Below are 19,223 nucleotides of genomic sequence, written 5' to 3'. Positions count from 1 at the left end.
TTAAAATGCTACACCATGAAGATGACGTGCTACAGACGCGAAATTTAACCGACAGGAAGAAGATGCTGTGACACGCTAATGATTAGCTTTTCATATCATTCACATCAGGTTGGCGCCGGTGGCGACGCCTACAACGTGCTGACATGAGGAAAGTTTGCAACCGATGTCTCATACGCAAACAGCAGTTCATCGGCGTTGCCTGGTCAAACGTTGTTGTGATGCCTCGTGTAAGGAGGAGAAATGCGTACCATCACGTTTCCGACTTTGATAAAGGTCGGATTGTAGCCCATCACGATTGCGGTTTATCGTATCGCGACATTGCTGCTCGCGTTGGTCGAGATCCAATGACTGTAAGCAGAATATGGAATTGGTGGGTTCAGGAGGGTAATACGGAATGCCGTGCTGGATGCCAACGGCCTCGTATCACTAGCAGTCGAGGTGGCGGGCATCTTATCCGCATGGCTGTAACGGATCGTGCAGCCACGTCTCGATCCCTGAGTTAACAGATGGGGACGTTTGCAAAACCATATGCACGAACAGTTCGACGACGTTTGCAGCAGCATGGACTATCAGCACGGAAACCATGGCTGCGGTTACCCTTGACACTGCATCACAGACAGGAGCGCCTGCGATGGTGTACTCAACGACGAACCTGGGTGCACGAATGGCATAACGTCATTTTTTCGGATGAATCCAGGTTCTGTTTACAACATAATGATGGTCGCATCCGTGTTTGGCGACATCGCAGTGAACGCACATTGGACGCGTTTGTTCGTCATCGTTATACTGGTGTATCACCCGGCGTGATGGTATGGGGTGCCATTGGTTACACGTCTCGGACACCTCTTGTTCGCATTGACGGCACTTTCAACAGTGGACGTTACATTTCAGATGTGTTATGACACGTAGCTCTGCCCTTCATTCGATCTCTGCGAAACCCTACATTTCAACAGTATAATGCACGACTGTATGTTGCAGGTCCTGTACGGGCCTTTCTGGATACAGAAAATGTTCGACTGCTGCCCTGGCCAGCCCGTTCTCCAGATCCCTCACCAACTGAAAACGTCTGGTCAATGGTGGCCGAGCAAGTGGCTCGTCACAATACGCCAACCGCTACTCTTGATGAACTGTGGTATCGTATTGAAGCTGCATTGGCAGATGTACCTGTACACGCCATCCAAGCTCTGATTGACTCAATGCCCAGGCGTATCAAGGCCGTTATTACGGCCAGAGGTGGTTGTTCTGGGTACTGATTTCTCAGTATCTATGCACCAAAACTGCGTGAAAATGTAATCATATGTCAGTTCTAGTATAATATATATTTGTTCAATGAATACCCGTTTATCATCTGCATTTCCTCTTGGTGTAGCAATTTCAATGGCCAGTAATGCAGAATGAGCACTGCGATGAATCAATGATTTTGGCAACATGCTTAAGCACCTAACATCAAGCCACACGGCCGAATACCGAAGATGAATTTAAACCCTCTCTGGAGTCGACTGGTGGAAAACAACAGGGAATCAGACATATATGTGCATTAAACTCGTCTGTCTCTTATGCACATATATATCCTTTACTTTACATCTATGGTCACAAACTTTTTCTCATGAGATTACCGGTTTCGCTCTATAATGACCATCTTCAGATCTATTTTATAAAAACAATGGCTACAGTACTTTATGACATTGCTTTTAAAGAACAGATCAGAAGATGTTCATTATAAAACGAAACCGGTAATGTGTTGACAAAATATTTGTGACCATAGACGTAAGGGAAATTTATTCTATATTCGGGTCACTGTATTATTCGCGACAGTGCCGCAGCTCGTAAAACCATATGCATATATTCTACATCTCCTATCTCCTGTATCAGTTTCATTCAAACTTGGCACACTTATTATTCACTGTCTGCAAATTAATTTTGTTGGGTTAAAAACATCCACCACCTACTGGGGTGAGGTTGGGAGGGGGTGTGATAAGAGGGCGACTGAGAGGGAAAATGGGGAGAAGAACAAGTAGTGGACAGAGAGAGGAGGGATGAGGAGATGGATAGACAGAGAGGGAGGAGGAGAACATTTACGAATGGAGGTCTTCGAAAGAGACGGGAAGAGAGATGGGGAGGAAAAATGTGGTAGAGGTAGATGAGTGGAGGAGATGAGTAGGGAGAGAAGAGATGGGAAGAGGGATGAGGATGGAGGAAAGAGACTAATGAAAGACTGTAATAAGTAAATACGTGGGTAATGTCTGGTATCTCAAATAATTTTTCAGTACTAAGCATATTGCCAGCCTGTACGATGAAGGAAATCTTTCACAGCGAGTGCCGGAGACGGAGAAGGATGAAAAAGATGATGCAATACTGCAAGGAGAATTTGACACATTGAGAATTGATGTCATAAGTCAGCAGATGTCGATGTTTTAACTTCATAGTTACTGAAATCTATGGATGTTGCCTTAGTTGAAATGAAAAGTTGATGATGTTGGAACATACCATCTGCCTGTAAGAAAAAGCGTCACACATCATCGACGAAGAGTTTCAGATTAGGAAAAGGTTGCATGGGAAAAATGTCCATTCGGTATAGCTTCATACGCATCTTTGGACCTCCAGAAAGCTATAGACAACGTTAGAAGGATATTCGGATTCGTTAGAGAATGAGTCGTAACAGACGTATATAAAACGGTCCTATTAAGATGAGTGTACTTCCGAATTGCAGCTTACCACTTTTATTTCTTGGCTTGTCTGTCCGAAAAGCAATGACGTAAATGAAAGAAATTTTGAGAAGGTAAATAAAGGCGTGGGGGTGATTAATACAAATGCCCCATGCTGGGGCTAGCAGACGGCGTGGACTCCTGGTTGAATCAAAGAAAGACAGAGCGTGTTTAGGAGCATAGACGATATATTTGGAACAGAATACATCTTCAGAATAAACAAAACTAAGACAAAGGAGAAGAAAGTTAGTGAGTTGCCAGTCGAATCAGAGTGCGCCCTCCGGACATCATTCTAACGTTTAACAGCTAACGCGAAAGGGTAAACTTTAGAGATCTGGCTTCTAGTGATCCTCCCTGGTAAAAAACACCAAATGATGACTGCAGCCTAAAAAGTATGGCCTCATAGGTACCCCGAAGAGAAGACATCAGAATTACTTGCTGCGAGTTTGGAAGCAACGCGGATGGCTGTTTCAATCCAGACAGTACCAAAACATCTGCGTACCATCAATTTGGCCTCTGTGTGTCTATTATGAAAAACAGCGGAAACTAGTGAGTTCTGTGGTGCAGAAAGAAGGTGAGGAAGGTTCACGAGGAATAGAGACGGCGTAAATGGCGTGTAATTCCACTCACCGACGAGCGCAGGCATTGTCTGACGCCAGATAATCGTCGTAGAAGAGTGGAGGGCTCCATACTCCAATACGTATCTCAGGTATACTGTTCAACTGGTTCTGCAGTCTGCTGAGAGTCATGTTTTGGGTCGGTACTATGTACGGATGTGTACTTCATCATTCAAGAGGGGTTTTCTTTCTGCTTTGGTTTTCTGTATGTGGTAATTTTCCTGCAGATAATTTTATAAAAAATACACCCCAAAACTGACAAAAACAGAGGCATATAACAGAAAGCAGGTATATATCAACTACAGTGTAACACATGTGAAGGCAGATACATAAGACAAACATGCAGAACATTTGGTATCAGACACAAAGAACATATGAGAGCCTGCAAATATGGGACAAAGCACTTCACATTTGCAGAACACCTAAGATAACATGACCACAGACCAACTACTAGAGGAGGTGACATGAAAATAATTAGAATCAACAACAAAGAAACACCTCCTAACCCTGCAACAAAATTGCAACATACAGAAAACCAAGGCAGAAAGCAAAACCTTGTTAAATGATCAATTACACATGCCAAGCAATTCATTATGTACACTAATAGATAAAATAATAGAATAACGCTCTCAAAGAAATGATTCTAATGGCTCTGAGTACTATGGGACTTAACAGCTGAGGTCATCAGTCCCCTAGAACTTACAAGTACTTAAACCTATCTAACGTAAGGACATCACACACATCCATGCCCGTGGCCGTATTCGAACCTGCGACCGTAGCGATCGCGCGGTTCCAGACTGTAGCGCCTAGAACCGCTCGCCCACCCCGGCCGGCGCGCCCAAAGAGAATATAATAAATATAATAATAATAGGACCCTACATCTTTTTCACTCACTTATGCATGAACCCCTCCACAGAATATTGAAACGAAAAATCAAATCAGCTGTCACCAAAGCTCTCTAATAGCTAGTACATTCTTATTCAACACCATACAATTCAAACCAACAACCTCCCTCCCCCCTCCACAAAAAAGAAAGCACTATTGGGCTCTCTCTCTCTCATACACACACGGTATCAACAACATGAACAGAAGTTAGGCTTGAACATATACTTCGTTAGGTTGGTAACATGCAAGTAAGCACGCCAAAGTGGAGGAAACACGTTAAGGAATTGCAACTCCATTACGTGTTCACCTTGCACGTTATTAAAAGCGGTGTCCGATGAAATAGTTACATCAAGTGGCAGAAGAACAATAGCACACCGCAAAAAGAAGGAGAAACGTGGCGAACACTGTGTAGAAGCTCAGAACGTAAGGTTGTACTTATATGTCAGTAATAAAGTGGTAGTGCACTTTCCAGACCATATGAGAGGAAACGCAGATCAGCAAATCGTAAGTAATTACCATTTTTACATAAAAATCGCTACGTCAACTTCTTAATAATCTAAAAATAACAAATCTCAATCATTATAGATTACACTGACGATGCCTTAGAACAGGAAAAAGGCAAAACGTGTCTACCATAAATAAATTCAGTGGCAGCAGGAAAAGAAGGTTTTATTTACAAAACAAGTATTTCTATGCTTGCTACGGAGGGTGAACACAAAAACAAACTTGTGAATCTTCATATGTTGCGAAGGTACGTGATTTACTGCAGTGACACAAAATAGACCTTGGACGATATCTGATCTGAATGCTTGCACTGAAATGGTAAGCAGAGTATCATAAGGCAGCTTGACCTACAACCGTCATAACAGATCCATTACTTCTTGGATACCAATACTGAAACGGAGCTGCCGTCCGTGTTGATCCAACACATGCTCTGTCAGTGACAAGTCTGGGAATCTTGCATCGTAAAAAAGGAAACCATTCTCACACAGTATCCTATACCACAATATACTGTAACAGTAGCATGCATTCCTCTTCAACATATACATTAAAATTTTATTACACTTTTAATTCCACATCTGCAATGGAAGATGTTGGGAGAGGGGTGCGTGTGTGTGTGTGTGTGTGTGTGTGTGTGTGTGTGTGCGTGCGTGTGTGTGTGTGGGGGGGGGGGAGGGGGGGGAGGGGGGGAGGGGGGGAGGGTCTAAACAGTAGAAATTGTTTGATGAAGAATTGTGAATACAGAGATTAAAACATTACTGCACTATTAATTCGACATACCCAGTGGAAGATCTAGGGGGTGGGGAGGGGTGGTGGTTGTGGGGGAGGAACCTTTCTAAACAGTAAAAATTTTCTTAATAATGTCGGTGTAGAATACACTACAGAGAAAACAGAATGAAACTGTGTTGAATTTTTTTCCTAAAGAAGGGGTTGGAAGTAAGGGGGACGATCAGCTGTTAGAGTGATGGGGATAAACAGTCGAGTACACCTACAGCTTAAATAGTGACAAAAATGACTTAATTTTATACAGGCTCTTAACAGGTGGGAGTAGACTGGGGGAGGGGAGAGGCAAAATATCTATTATCAAAATTGCAGACCACCTCTAGGATCTGCCGGCCAAGATCTAACCAAATAAAATAATACAGACATGGGACCCCAGGGGGGCGTGCTGGCTCGGGGATGGATCTGAGGGCTTTTGCATAAAAGAAAGAAATAATATGTGTGAAGTAGGAAACAAGGCATGACAATAGGACCTACGCTACTCAGTCATGTCTATCACATGTACAATCCTAAAAGTACCTAAATTTACACTTCTTTTGGAGCAACTTCCATAACCAGTATCTCTGTTTTGTTTAAGAAATAAATAATAAAATATTAATGACAAGCATTCATCAAAATGTTACATTTAACATATAAATACTTATTACCAGGAAATATTCTATTTAAAAAAAAAAAGGGTTCAAATGGCTCTGAGCACTATGAGACTTAACTTCTGAGGTCATCAGTCGCCTAGAACCTAGAACTAATTAAACCTAACTAACCTAAGGGCAACACACACATCCATGCCCGAGGCTGGATTCGAACCTGCGACCGTAGCAGTCGCTCAGTTCCAGACTGTAGCGTCTAGAACCGCACGGCCACCCCAGCCAGGTCTATTTTCAAGAAAGAGGCTAACGAACCTATTAACGAACATACATTAGATAACACATTGTATATACAAAAAAAAGGTTAAAACACAATTTTGCTGAAAGAGTGTGGAACAAGACTTAGATGAGGAACATGTGCATACTTAAAACTTATGTTTATAGTGGGGGTCCAATAAGAGAAAGCCTCAATTTCCAAACATCTCCATGATTACTAAAGAAAATCCAGCCTCTACTTACAAAGGTCCACATGGAATAGACTTCACATAAGGAACATTATCAAACCATTTTAGAAATATCTGGTACATTAGAGTCCATATTACAATATTACAGACATGATAAATATGATCTTTATATTTTCAATGTCACTGTTTTGGATATACTAACTGTGGGTGGGGGAGCTAACCACTAGAGAGAAATGCTTTTAAGATAGTGAAAAATAATTATAAGAGCCTAGAAATTTTAAAACATACATCATAATTTTGCGAACTAACTGACACGTATTTACATGAAACCTCCTGGCAGATTAAAACTGTGTGCCCAACCGAGACCCGAACTCGGGACCTTTGCCTTTCGCGGGCAAGTGCTCTACCAACTGAGCTACCGAAGCACAACTCACGGCCGGTCCTCACAGATTTACTTCTGCCAGTATCTTGTCTCCTACCTTACATGTATATAAAAACTACTTATGTTCAATAAAGGTGCCCACAAAAAGAGCTCATTAGTCACAAAGCACTTCCATCCATACAGGAAATATCCAAACATGTACACACACGCACACACACACACACACACACACACAAACAAACAAACATGCAGACTTTGTACCTAGAATACACTTTATCTTGTGTAGCCCATATGAAATCATATCGGAATTGAATTCATACAAAACCTTCTAATATTACAAAGGCATCTACAATGTCACATTTCTAAACCCTATACTTGCATTGCCATTACTACTGGACCTACAAAGGGAAAAGAAAGGGTGGGGAAACCATTGTTCACCTGGACAGTGAATCATTTAAGATAATGAGTAGTAATTATAAGAACCTACCTACTGTATGTAAAGGATACACGACAATTCCATAAATAGCTCACAGGCATGGTATATATAAATCCTATATTCATTAATGTGGTTCAGTAAAGGAGACCACCAGCCTCCAAACATACCATCATTACAGGAGAAAATGTAAGATACAATATGTACAAAACATTTTCCTCAGAAACACTAACTTTGAGTGAACATACCAATCCATACGACAGACGATTTGGTACAATAGCACTCAAATTACAAAATTACTAAGGAGATATGGAATATGACGTACCATATTTACGCGAATCTAATACGCCATCTAATGTAATGAATGGGCCAATTTTAAAAATTAAATTAATAAAGAAAGGTTGTGTGTTATTATATTCTTGACATAGATTTTACAATGCTAACTGTATTTCAAACAATAGTGAATGCATCCATGAACTATAAAAAACAAAAAGTTTACTTTCCAGTTACGCATAATGATAATAAGTGACATTTTCATCATTAGAAAAGAACGCCTAACTTGATTACCCACATGACATACAAAGAAACATACTGCAAATTACACGCGTTACTCATCGTTATTCACTACTAGGATCCTCGAAAGTGTCTAAATCAGAAATAGATTAATTTCCGCCTTCTATACCCTCCTCGATGTGTTCTGGAGCACATCATCTTCACTGCCATCCAGAGTACTTGAAATAAAGCATTTCTTGAATGATTTTACTATCATTGGTGCTTCAATACGTTTCCAGGCAGCCGAAGCCCAGTGCCCAATAATGTAGTGTACAGCACTTCACCCCATGAACCATGGGCCTTGCCGTTGGTGGAGAAGCTTGCGTGCCTCAGTGATACAGATGGTCGTACCGTAGGTGCAACCACAATGGAGGGGTATCTGTTGAGAGGCCAGACAAACATGTGGTTCCTGAAGAGGGGCAGCAGCCTTTTCAGTAGTTGCAGGGGCAACAGTCTGGATAATTGACTGATCTGGCCTTGTAACATTAACCAAAACGACCTTGGTGTGCTGGTACTGCGAACGGCTGAAAGCAAGGGGAAACTACAGCCGTAATTTTTCCCGAGGACATGCAGCTTTACTATATGATTAAATGATGATGGCGTCCTCTTGGGAAAAATATTCCGGAGGTAAAAGAGTCCCCCCATTAGGATCTCCAGGCGGCGACTACTCAAGAGGACGTCGTTATCAGGAGAAAGGAAATTGGCATTCTTCGGATCGGAGCGTGGAATGTGAGATCCCTTAATCGGGCAGGTAGGTTAGAAAATTTAAAAAGGGAAATGGATAGGTTAAAGTTAGATATAGTGGGAATTAGTGAAGTTCGGTGGCAGGAGGAAAAAGACTTTTGGTCTGCTGATTACAGGGTTATAAATACAAAATCAAATAGGGGTAATGCAGGAGTAGGTTTAATAATGAATAAAAAAATAGGAGTGCGGGTTAGCTACTACAAACAGCATAGTGAACGAATTATTGTGGCCAAGATAGACACAAAGCCCATGCCTACTACAGTAGTACAAGTTTATATGCCAACTAGCTCTGCAGATGATGAAGAAATTGATGAAATGTATGACGAGATAAAAGCAATTATTCAGGTAGTGAAGGGAGACGAAAATTTAATAGTCATGGGTGACTGGAATTCGTCAGTAGGAAAAGGGAGAGAAGGAAACATAGTAGGTGAATATGGATTGGGGGGAAGAAATGAAAGAGGAAGCCGCCTTGTAGAATTTTGCACAGAGCATAACTTAATCATAGCTAACACTTGGTTCAAGAATCATGAAAGAAGGTTGTATACCTGGAAGAATCCTGGAGATGCTAAAAGGTATCAGATAGATTACATAATGGTAAGACAGAGATTTAGGAACCAGGTTTTAAATTGTAAGACATTTCGAGGGGCACATGTGGATTCTGACCACAATCTATTGGTTATGAACTGCAGATTGAAACTGAAGAAACTGCAAAAAGGCGGGAATTTAAGGAGATGGGACCTGGATAAACTGAAGGAACCAGAGGTTGTAGAGAGTTTCAGGGAGAGCATAAGGGAATAATTGACAGGAATGGGGGAAAGAAATACAGTAGAAGAAGAATGGGTAGCTTTGGGGGATGAAGTAGTGAAGGCAGCAGAGGATCAAGTAGGTAAAAAGACGAGGGCTAATAGAAATCCTTGGGTAACAGAAGAAATATTGAATTTAATTGACGAAAGGAGAAAATATAAAAATGCAGTAAATGAAGCAGGCAAAAAGAAATACAAACGTCTCAAAAATGAGATCGACAGGAAGTGCAAAATGGCTAAGCAGGGATGGCTAGAGGACAAATGTAAGGATGTAGAGGCTTATCTCACTAGGGGTAAGATAGATACTGCCCACAGGAAAATTAAAGAGACCTTTGAAGAGAAGAGAACCACTCGTATGAATATCAAGAGCTCAGATGGCAAACCAGTTCTAAGAAAAGAAGGGAAGGCAGAAAGGTGGAAGGAGTATATAGAGGGTTTATACAAGGGCGATGTACTTGAGGACAATATTATGGAAATGGAAGAGGATGTAGATGAAGAAGAAATGGGAGATAAGATACTGCGTGAAGAGTTTGACAGAGCACTGAAAGACCTGAGTCGAAACAAGGCCCCGGGAGTAGACAAAATTCCATTAGAACTACTGATGGCCTTGGGAGAGCCAGTCATGACAAAACTCTACCATCTGGTGAGTAAGATGTATGAGACAGGCGAAATACCCACAGACTTCAAGAAGAATATAATAATTCCAATCCCAAAGAAAGCAGGTGTTGATAGATGTGAAAATTACCGAACTATCAGTTTAATAAGTCACAGCTGCAAAGTACTAACGCGAATTCTTTACAGACGAATGGAAAAACTGGTAGAAGCGGACCTCGGGGAAGATCAGTTTGAATTCCGTAGAAATGTTAGAACACGTGTGGCAATACTAACCTTACGACTTATCTTAGAAGAAAGATTAAGAAAAGGCAAACCTACGTTTCTAGCATTTGTATACTTAGAGAAAGCTTTTGGCAACGTTAACTGGAATACCCTCTTTCAAATTCTGAAGGTGGCAGGGGTAAAATACAGGGAGCGAAAGGCTATTTACAATTTGTACAGAAACCAGATGGCAGTTATAAGAGTCGAGGGGCATGAAAGGGAAGCAGTGGTTGGGAAAGGAGTGACACAGGGTTGTAGCCTCTCCCCGATGTTATTCAATCTGTATATTGAGCAAGCAGTAAAGGAAACAAAAGAAAAATTCGGAGTAGGTATTAAAATTCATGGAGAAGAAGTAAAAACTTTGAGGTTCGCCGATGACATTGTAATTCTGTCCGAGACAGCAAAGGACTTGGAAGAGCAGTTAAATGGAATGGACAGTGTCTTGAAAGGAGGGTATAAGATTAACATCAACAAAAGCAAAACGAGGATAATGGAATGTAGTCAAATTAAATCGGGTGATGCTGAGGGGATTAGATTAGGAAATGAGACACTTAAAGTAGTAAAGGAGTTTTCCTATTTAGGGAGTAAAATAACTGGTGATGGTCGAAGTAGAGACGATATAAAATGTAGACTGGCAATGGCAAGGAAATCGTTTCTGAAGAAGAGAAATTTGTTAACATCGAGTATAGATTTAAGTGTCAGGAAGTCGTTCCTGAAAGTATTTGTATGGAGTGTAGACATGTATGGAAGTGAAACATGGGCGATAACCAGTTTGGACAAGAAGAGAATAGAAGCTTTCGAAATGTGGTGCTACAGAAGAATGCTGAAGATAAGGTGGGTAGATCACGTAACTAATGAGGAGGTATTGAATAGGATCGGGGAGAAGAGAAGTTTGTGGCACAACTTGACTAGAAGAAGGGATCGGTTGGTAGGACATGTTTTGAGGCATCAAGGGATCACAAATTTAGCATTGGAGGGCAGCGTGGAGGGTAAAAATCGTAGAGGGAGACCAAGAGATCAATACACTAAGTAGATTCAGAAGGATGTAGGTTGCAGTAGGTACTGGGAGATGAAGAAGCTTGCACAGGATAGAGTAGCATGGAGAGCTGCATCAAACCAGTCTCAGGACTGAAGACCACAATAACAACAACAGCACTTTTAATTTTTCTTGTCGGAGTCAGTTCACGATTTGGTTCGTAAAACCATTTTTGATACTGTTCCTGACGATAACCTTTGAAAGGTTTATTTATACTAACGTCCAGGGCTTGCAATACAGGAGTCACTCCTCTAGCAGTGACCACCAAATGTATGATGGCAAATATTTGATGGCTGCTTGGAAAGCCCACCAGGACGGAGTTCCCAAGCGTTTCGAAGCCAGTCAAGCATCAATATTTCAGTCATCCCTCCCTTCTCTTGATTCAGAAAAATGACGTCATCGGGGAATGGCTTTTCATTTTTTGGAGTTTTGGGGCTTGTTTCTCGCTCGAAGCTTGTTCCCATCTGCTGTGATTGCCAGCATTACTGTTACGCGCTGTTTTTCACACGCAGATGTTTTGATGGTAACTTCTTTTGTACCCTTCCAGTCAATCGTGTAATTACGTGGCAAACCGAATTGGAGTCTCATCAGCGTTGCCTATTTGGCCCATCAAAAAATTCTTCTCTTTACGAAGTGTGATAACATACCGCTGAAATTCTTGAAGTTTCTTCTCAAAATCCTGTGGAAGCTCTTGGCGTAATATTTTACGGTGTGGCATAGATAAGCCCGTTCGTTTCATAAAGCGATCAAACCGACCCCGGCTAGCTTTCAACTCTTACTTAGTTTTATTGAGAGCTTCAGCCACCTCTTTTGCTTTCGTTATTATTGTGTCACTGGTCACAGGTAGCCAATTTTTCTTCCTTTCTCGGAGGAATTCCAAAACATTTACTTGAAAGTCAGGACGTCTTCCTTTGCAAGGTCCAGCGAATTTCTTTCTAGTAGCGGTAGTTGCAAGTAATCCCCATTTTCTGTTTCTTCCATAAGTGAACGTTACTCTCAACTATATTGAACTCTCTTCCTGCCCTTCTGTTACCATATTTTTCGGCATAAAGAAATACTTTGCGCTTTAAAGTAGGTTCATACGATATTCTTGTCTGCTGGCCTTCCATTTCGAGACTATTTAATGGGAAAACACAATGCGAAGTACTGTAGTAGGCTAACAATAATGGAACTAGGTTTAGAAGTACAACAGTGCGTTGTAATCTATGGGACATGCCTACGACTAATGGAATTTTCCTCTCGTTGCCGTAATGGATTTTGCTCTGACGCCTGCGAACAGAATTCAGAACTGGAAATATATAGCAGGTTTTTTAACTCGATAACCTCTTACCAGATTTACGTCTTTTGTCTTTAATTCACAGATACCGTACCTACATTTTCCTGCTACAATTTTTAATAAATGTTCTGCTACTTCAGATGACATAGAAATACCGATGAACGATTCAGGTTTGTACTCGAACCTAATGCGCCATCGAATCTTAAGTGCACCCCAATTTTGAGTACTTCGTATGGTAAAAAAAGTGCTCACTAGATTCGCACAAATACGGTATCTTACCTTTATATTTGCAATTCCATTAACATTGACCTGCCAAGGAAGGGAGCGGGGTGGAGGAATCTCATGTAAAAATCAAGAGTAACTCAATTACATTGGGTATGCGGAATTAATTGTGTAATAGAGTTCTAATCTCTATGTTCACATCCTTCATCATATAATTTGCACTGTTTAAAAAATCCCCCTCCCCCAACTCCCCCCCCCCCCCCCCCACAACCATCCCTACCACATCTTCAGTATTTTGTAACATGCAAAATTTCTTCGAAGTGGGTTTCTCTGGTGTATTGGTGTCATGAAATGGATTTCTATGGTTTAAGCGGATTTATTTTCGGCAGTTACCACAAACTTCAGATACAAAGGTTGCCAGTGTGCCATTTATTGATGTATTATGTTTGTATGTATGGAATTTCGTGATTTAGCTCACTGATGTACAGTGTTTACCTGGAATCAAAAATTATAATGCACGCCTTAAAATTGATATTGAAATTGCTAGCATGTACTGTAGTTATATCTCTGACATGGCATTGTCTTTGACTGTACCTTTGACTGCTTGTCCTACTTACATCTGTCAGGTGTTACTAACTGCAGATGTGATCTTGATTGTTGAGGAAAATTATCGTACAAAGTTATTATTATGAGAAATATTTTTACAAACTATGGTGGGTTTAAAAGTGCAAATTACTTTTGTTCAAATTATGGTGTAACTTCCCTGCCACCTATGCCAGTAAGCGAAATACTATTTAACGTCATATTTTCCTATAAACTGTATAATCTCTAATTGCTTGATTTATTCGCTTAAGGCTGACGATGGTCACTGACCTAAACTAGAAGCGAATTGTCCAAAATAAATGACAGCTGAAGATTTTACCATGGTACCACTACATATGCAGTCGTTTGTGCTGTGGTGTTAGTGGCGGTCTGCGCATGGGATGGTAACTTCCTAATCTAGCTGCTGCTATTATTCAAGGAATGGTGCGAGATGACTCAGAATCTTGCAAGGAGTCCAGTACTTATTCTTGGACGGAATGAGGAGGAATCGTGAAGGGATTATTCTCGGACGGAAGGTGCAGATGTAAGGAGTTATAACGTCCTTAAAGCACAATTCAGCGATACTCCATTGTGGCGCTCAAACCTTGACGACGGAAATGCCTGTGTTAACGTTCCCATGCGGTCCATCGTCATTTCATTGTCACATCCGAATGACCCAAAGATCTGTATATTACAACATTGGTCCAGGAGCCCGAATGGATATCCACAATGAAGCCTCTTTCAGAATCGGTCAGGTACTGACAACGCTAGGTCGCATCCTCGTAATCGTTCTACCTCTCACAGACACTTGCAACTCTAATCATTTACATACGCTTATGTCATCGAATTTCATTCCCACCATGTTACATGTTTCGTGCCAGTGAATATAATTTGGTATTGCCCGGAGTGACACTAAACTGTAATAAATCCTCATTGTTAGGCAAAATTGTCAATAGAATAGGATGAAAAAGGTCACTTGAAGTGAGTGTCTGATTCTTCTACACATTCTTTTCATTATGAGCAGCTCTATTTTTTTGTCTACGTCGAACAAAGCATTTAGTGGGGAGAAAGCTGTCACATAAAATATGAATACACTCATTTTGTAGTCATCGGTGGCTTGCCGTTGGAAAGAGGCTACCACATGTATCCATGACCATGGCAAATAATGCAGTACCAGAGGAGAGCTGCCAATCTTGAGCGTAATTGTATCACACAGAGAATCGCCGAGTGATTAAGCGCATAGTTAACAGACGAAATGTAACGCAGTAGCAGTAAACACACCGCTGTGTTGTTAGGCAGTGCCGCCGTGTTTGCACCCAGAGCTGTCGCCTGTCAGAGCTCTAGGTGGCGCTGCGGGAGAGAGAGACTTGTAGCATAGGTGAGGTGGGGTTCGTGCTGGGGAAAGTTCTGCCGTGGGGCTCAGTTTAAGAGTCTTTGAGATTTCGTCAATGCAAGTGCCACACGTTTGACTGGGTGCCACTGGGAATTTATGATAGGTATGAGCGTTCATATCTTCTATATCCTAAAATTATTACGTCTACGTCTTTTACAGTTATAAGAGGACCGGCATCAGACTTTTAAAGCAATTACTTATTTTTTAAATTTTCATGTTCCGAATCCGAATGGCACAATCTAGATAGCCCGAGCCGAAACTCGGCCCTGATTCTACCTATTTATGTGAATCCCTTGTTCAGTGCTTGCCATACGCATTGCCGGTGTGGGGTTTCAATGCTAAGTTTCATGATCATTCTTATCTACTGACAAGTAGAGGAGAGTGTTGCATCTGGAGAATAATATACTCACAAACACGCGGTGTTTCTTGGTTTGTGTTTCAGTCTAGTGACTAATTGTACAATCAGGTGAAGGAATGCGCACTAGAAACCACCAAAAGCAGTTTGCGGCATTTCTACTCTTTTTGTTGTAGTAAGACATGACATTATTATTCCGCGTTTAAAATTATTACAAATTCTACGAATACATATATAAGCTCCGTATAACATGGTAAAGCTATACGGACGATATTTCTAGTATTTCAGATACAGAGTTTTGTCTTGAGTAACATTCAATATACTTCTAAAGCTGGTTACATAAGGTATGTACAGGTAAACCAGACTTCGCCGCCTGTGCACATTTGTTCTTTGGATCGGAAGGAGGTCTTCTACCATGAAACACGTCGTATATGCAAATGACATGAATTCCTTTAACGCCTTAACAATTTCCGGTGTCATGAAAATGGTAACCTGTGTTAGTTGCAAATAGTTCCTGTTTCAAAATATTTTCAACTCGCAACTTAATTTATTCCACTTACTGAATTCTGTCTGGTGTGAAATAGCAGTGCACCCGCGGTCTAGGGGTATCGGTACGATAGCTCAGCGTGATCGATCAGAGGGCTGACTGCTCTCTGTAACAAAAATCTCAGTGAGGATCACATGAACAGGAGCAATGTGCCATCCGCAACGACCAAATGCATCGAATATTAACGAAAAAATGAAGGGGAGAAACAGGGGGTAGCAGCATTGATTAGTAATCAAAACGTTCTCTGTCCAGGGTTCAAACCACGCCACTGCTTAGGTTTTGAATAAAATTCATCAGTAATGGCGGCCGAGCACTTCCGACATAAGAAGGCACCGTCATTCTGCCAACGGTCTTGTCAAAGTGGGCGGAGAAGCAGACAGAGGTTCTGGGCACCCTTTTGACCTGGGGGTGTGAAACTACCCACAAAATGTGGAAGAGACAGAAATGATCAACGGCATGACGATCCAGAAGGCAAAGGAAAGCACTGCGTTAAAGCCACATAATGCGCAGCCTTAGGAAATGCGGCCCGTAATTGAAAAAAGTGTGATGATGTATCTCCAATGGCAAAAGATTCTTGAATAGTCCCCCATTCTGATCTCGGAGGAGGACCGCCAATAGGGAAGTGACCTTCAGGAAAAGACTGAATGACCGACGAAAGGATAACGTTCCACGACTCGGGTCGTTGAATGTCACAAGTTTTAACGTGACAGGGAAGCTAGAAAATCTGAAAAGGGAAATGCAAAAGCTCAGTATAGATATACTGGATGTCAATGAAGTAAAATGAAAGAAGACAAGGATTTCTGATCAGAAGTGTGTAGGCTGATACCGACAGCGTAAAAAACAGTATAAACGGAGTAGGATTCCTTATGAATAGGAGGGCATGGCAGAGTATGAGTAGCTCTGAACAGTTCACTGGTAAGGTTGTTATCATCATAATCAACAGCAAACCAACATCAACAACGATAGTTCAGATATACATGCCGACTTCGCAAGCAGAAGATGAAGAGATAAAGAAAACATCACAGGAGGAGGAGGTATTGATGGAAGAGGGCCGGAGATACAAGAAGAATTCAGTTAGATTTTATAATTGCCAGGTAGGGATTCCGAAATCAGATATAGGATTGTAAGGCGTACCTAGTAGCAGATATACACCCAGATAATAATTTAGTAGTTGTTAAGAGTAGATTGAAGTGTAAGAGACTAGTCAGGTAAAATCAATGTACAAAGCAGTGGATTAAGGAAGTACTAAGGAATGAAGAGAGACACTTGAAGATCTCCAATGGTAAGGACACTGCAATAGGAAAGAGCGTATTACGCAATTCTCTTGAAGAGGAATGGACATCTCTAAAAATGGCTATCACCGAAACTGGAAGGAAAAACATAGATTCAAGGAATGTAACTACGAAGGAACCATGGGTAATAGAAGAAATACTTCGTTTCAGATAAAAGAAGGAAGTACAAAAATGGTCAAGAAAATTCAGCAATACAAAATTACAGATCAAAAAATGGTTCAAATGGCTCTGAGCACTATGCGACTTACCTTCGGAGGTCATCAGTCGCCTAGAACTTGGAACTAATTAAACCTAACTAACCTAAGGACATCACACACATCCATGCCCGAGGCAGGATTCGAACCTGCGACCGTAGTGGTCACGCGGTTCCAGACTGAAGCGCCATTAACCGCACGGCCACACCGGCTGGCTAGTTACAGATCGATTAGGAGTGAAATAAATAGGAAGTGCCTGAAGTTAAGACGAAATTGTTACACGAAAAATTTGAAGAAAACGAAAAGGATGTGATCGTCAGAGGCACTGACCCAACATACAGAAAGGTCAAACAAACGTCTATGAAATTAAAAGCAACGGTGGTAACATTAAGAGTGCAATTGGAATTGTACTATTAAATACAGAGGAGAAGTCTGAAAGGTAGAAAGAGTACATAGAAGGCCTCTATGAGAGGGAAGACTTGTCTGCTGGCGTGATAGAAAAAGAAATAGGAGTTGATACAGAAGAGGTAGGGGATCCAATGTCAGAATCAGAATTTAAAACAGCCTTGGAAGACTTAAGATCGAATACGGAAAAAAGGATACATATCATTCCATCGGAATTGGTAAAATCATTGGAGGAAGTGAGAACAAAAAGACTACTCACATTGGTGTGTAGAATATATGAGTCTGCCGATACACCATCTGGCATTCGGAAAAACATCATCCACACTAATCCGAAGGCTGCAAGAGTTTCTGAGTGCGAGAATTATCTCACAGTCAGCTTAACAGTTCATCCATCCAAGTTGCAGGACAACAATAGTATACAGAACAATGGAAAATAATGTTGAAGATCTGTTAGATGACGATCGGTTTGGCTTTAGGGAAGGTAAGGACACCATAGAGGCAGTTCTCACGTTGCGATTGTTCATCGAAGCAAGACTAAAGAACGCTCAGAATACGTTTATAAGATTTATGAACCTGAAAAAGCGTTCGGTAACGCCCAATGGAGCAAGACGTCCGAAATTCGGAGAGAAATAGGGTTATGCTACGAGGAAAGATGGGTATTACAGAATATTTACACTAACCGAGAGGGAGCAATAAGAGCGAAAGACCAACAAGGAAGTGCTGGGATTAAAAGGGTGTAAGACAGGGATGTAGTGCATCACCCCCCACTGTTCAATGTGTACATTGAGGATGCAATGATGGAAGTAAAAGGAAGGTTTCAGAGTGGAATTGAAATTCAAGGTGAAATGGTATCAATGATAAGATTCGCTGACGACATTGCTATACTAGACTGAAAGTGGAGGAGAATTACAGGATCTGCCGCATTGAAAGAAGGGGCCAACGACTACAGAATATGGAATGAGAGTAGATCAAAGAAAGACGAAAGTAATGAGAAGTAGCAGAAATGAGAACAGCTAGAAATTTAACAACAGGATTGATGGCCACGAAGTAGATGAAGTTATGGAAGACTGCTAGGTAGGCAGCAACAAAACACGTTACGGACGCAGGAAGAAGGGCTTAAAAAGCAGACTATCACTGGAAAAAAGGGACATTCCTAGCCATGAGAAATATAGTAGTATCAAACATAGACCTCAATTTGGACATTTTTGGAAGGTTACTGTCAACAGCCCCTAAGTAATGTATAAAATGCATATTTGAACCATCAGCTGTTTTTATTTTACACCCAAACATTTACCGCTTTCGGTCTTGGACCATCTCCACGGATGCTATCCTAAGATATAAATGATCACATGCAATGTACAGGAAATGTTAATAGTTATTTACAAAGCCGTTGCGCAAATGTTGCTGAACGGGTATGCGATGGAGTCGCAAGTTGTGGATAACGATCATGATAAAGGCGGCGAGCCGCTGTTCCATTACCGTGAGCTTCACTATACGGAAGGATCAAGTCGTCGTATTGTGCAAACATGTAGTCAAACATGTCGCTCTAGTACTCACAGACATGTTAAAGAAGCTTGAACGCGGTTAGAGGGGTA

This window comes from Schistocerca americana, chromosome 4 (genome assembly GCF_021461395.2).
Source record: "Schistocerca americana isolate TAMUIC-IGC-003095 chromosome 4, iqSchAmer2.1, whole genome shotgun sequence".
NCBI classification, from domain to species: Eukaryota; Metazoa; Arthropoda; class Insecta; order Orthoptera; family Acrididae; genus Schistocerca; species Schistocerca americana.
Note: the sequence above shows the minus strand (reverse complement) of the source record.